This window comes from Lactuca sativa, chromosome 7, assembly GCF_002870075.4.
Source record: "Lactuca sativa cultivar Salinas chromosome 7, Lsat_Salinas_v11, whole genome shotgun sequence".
NCBI lineage: Eukaryota > Viridiplantae > Streptophyta > Magnoliopsida > Asterales > Asteraceae > Lactuca > Lactuca sativa.
The window spans coordinates 160,707,057-160,710,706 of NC_056629.2; positions in this window are offsets into that span (position 1 = coordinate 160,707,057).

Here is a 3,650-nt window from a genome sequence, read left to right on the forward strand (position 1 = left end):
GATTTTCTTGTTTCCGATGATATCGTTTTGAGACATGACCTTATGTTTTATAATTAATGTAACTTTGACAATGTTCTAGTAACACGCTTTATTACATGCTAAATTCTAAAAATGAAATTTTTGGCCTCAAATTTTGGTATGTTACACACGGAGAGGGCTATGTTTTGCCCAAAGTTTGCTTCAGAGCAGTCTAGATGGCTCGTTATCTAAGTATGCTAAAGACTGATATTCGACAGTTTGTGTCTACACAACGATGTGATACCCTCCTGGATCTTCAGAAAGTCGCGAGGCGGCGTGAGTTGGAGATAGAGCTGTAGTTGAATGAGCAGCGTCAGGTACCGGCACAGTCGCAACCGGTGCCTAAGCTGTCGAAGACCGCTGATACTCGATATGGGATTTAGTAGAGCCGCACTTGTGGAAAGTGTGGCAAGGGTCATTCGGGAGTTTGTCGAGCAGGAGGTGGGTGCCACAAATGTGGCAAGGAGGGGCACTATGCCATGGACTGTCGTTAGTCCGCCCCTCCAGCAGATCTGAGGATTTTTTACCATTGTCATCAGTTTGGTCATGTGAAGACCAACTGTCTGCAGCTCGCCGCCAAGCCGGCGTAGGGTCTTGTGCCAGCTACTGTGAAGATTGGAGATGGGAGACCAGTCAAGGTGGAGCCTCTGAAGGCTCAGGGTCGCGCCTTCCAGCTCACGGCTGAGGAGGCCAAGGCAGCACCAGATGTGGTTGCTGGTATGTTTCTGTTCTTTGTCTCAGTTATTGTATTTGTGATATGCTTATTGGTTGTACCTGTGATTAGGTACGTTTTTAGTGAATCCTTTGCTCGCTCTGGTATTATTTGACTCGGGGGCGAGTTGGTCGTTCATATCTCAGACTTTCAGTAGAGGATTTAGTATGTCGGTAGATGAGCTTGAGAGCCCGTTGCGAGTTTCAATCACCAACGAGCACGGGGTTTCTGCTTCTTCGGTCTACCGGGGATGCGAGTTGGAGATTTTCGGGGTGCCCTACCCGATACATTTGATCCCTATTCCCGTGGGGGAAGTGTGCGTGATCATAGGGATGGATTGGCTCAGTCGATTTAGCGTCATGATCGACTGTGAGGGGAAGCGAGTGGTAGTTCGAACCCTAAGTGGGGGAGAGCTTGTGGTATATGGCGAGGGCACCAGGATGTGTAAGTCCCTAATCTGCCCGTGTATGAGTCAGATCCGTTTGATGGTGCGGAATCCCAATCAAATTGATGATGTAAGATCAAAATAAAAGAGAAAGAGAAGAAGAATAATATGAATCTTTGTATGTATTGATATGAATGAAGATCCGGATACAAAAGATTCACACACACATAAAAGTTCATGTTTCTCTCTGGCCGTAAACTCCTTCTAGTTCATCAATCTCATCAATCTCTACTCCTCACCCTAACACCTCTATTTATACTAGGGAACATGGGCCGGAAACAAACGGGCCGTAAATGAGTTTACAGACGTAAACTCAGCCGTAAACAAGACCGAAAATTCATAAACTATTACACAAAAATATAATTGCCCAGAAAAGTAAAGTATAAACCATATTTTGACCCAACAATCTCCCCCTTGGTTTATAGCTTTCTTTTCTTAATGACCCAACAAGCTCCCCCTAAAAAATAGCTGACTTTCTTGATAATCTTCAATGAGAGCTTAGCTTCAGCTTTAACCTTCGATTTCTTCACAGCATCAGGATGAACATATGAATCTTCAATGAATGACTTCATCTTGAGCACTTGAGGTTTTCTTCAGAATTTAGCATTGAACGCACGTTGGGTGAGGAGGCTTCTTGTACTGATTCTTGAAAGATGGCGCATTCAGCTTGAGAATCTTCAAAGAGAAAATCAGAGAGAACAAAATCTTCTTGATCACTTCAGCAGGTACAAATATAGTAGCAGACTGATTGAGGAGGCTTCAATGCAATCCGTCACATAATCTTCAATTTCAGCTTCACCTTGCTTCTGGGGTTGAAAGATTGAATTTGAAAGAATAATCTTCATTTCTTGCTCCTTTGAATGCGAATTCTTCGATGCTCACGGACGAGGCTTTAGCTCAGAAATCTTCAACACAATCTCCATGAGTCTTGTCTATACCTGAAATCACTTTTCAAGACAAAAACAAAACTAAAAGAAAACTTAGCACACAAATTAAAACAAAAACAAAAATATTTTTGGATTTTTGATTTTTGATTTTTGATTTTTTTTTTATTTTTAATTTTTAATTCTCCTCTAATATTTAAATTAAAAGAAACTATGGAAAATTTAACAAAAATAAAATGATATCTAACTTTAAGAGAGATTTGAGATCAAAGTTTTTAGACAGCCTTTATCCACTTGTCGGTATCTTCCATATTCACATCTTTGTCTGGTCGATCGTCGGTATTGTTGTCCACTTAAACACGAAAAATTGTGACAAATTTAGGAACTACTATTTGTTACAAGACAAGGTGAACTTAAGTTCTTAAAAATTATATTTGATCCTAATTTCTTAGATATTATATCTTAAGGACCATTCATCTGACGACGACTAGGGATATTGTTGTCCACCTAAATTGAGCAGCGAGGTCTATAGACAATCTATATGTGTTCAATTTTTAAGTGTACTGGAACGTGTTTCCCGCTTCCTGATATGCCCCAGCCATCAAGAACTTCCAGAGTACTCCTTACACCGGGTGAGCAGACAACCATTCAGAGAGAGAAGAGATTCAGAATTCTATTGCTAACTACTTCAGAGGGGTTGAGAAGAAGAAGGTTGCATATGCTGTGTACCAGGTCGGATTAGAAGTCGCGCAAAGGAGATAGCATATGGCTAACAGATGAGAAGTATTTCACACATATATTTCACACACACACATATATATATATATATATATATATATATATATATATATATATATATATATATCATGCAGAGAAATAGAGTTGCATATGTTGTATACCAGGTCGGATTAGAAGTCGCGCAAAGGAGACAACATATGACTAATAGACGGAAAGAAAGAAAATGATATTCTACAAACCTATTTTATCGGAATTTACCAGTCGCCCCATCCAACCGGAATTAAGGACAGAATCCGCACATCAAGGAAAAGTTAAGCCACGGTTCCAAGTACGGGTTCATTTAATGTGACGAGTAGATTCCCATATATATCTCCCTGCTCAACCTATCCGAGCGTCGTATTGTCAGGCTGAACATATCTAACTAGGTCAAGATTTGTCAAGTCTAAAAATTTCCTAAGTTCAATTCTCCCTAGTCAAGTCCATTTAAAATTTTTTGTGCCTACCGACGCATCAAGTCAGAGCATAGACCCTTCAACTTCGGGTACGTTACGCAGACTCAGGTTGCCTGTTATCACTTGATAATATCACTTCCCAAAACATCTCCCTTAAACACATTTCATAACCAATATATATTTTTTTATTTTCTGATTTTCTGAAGTTTTTGGATTTTTTGAAAATTTTCTAATTTTTGTTTGGTTTTTATTTCTCCCCTTAAATTTGTGCATAGGAGAGAAACGAAAGTAAATGCGCAAATTTAAACTATCCTAAAACAAAAATTAGTCTTTAAAGCGAATCAACTTAAGAAAAACTTAGGAGTATAGAGAAGAAAACGCAAACCGTAATTCACCGATTG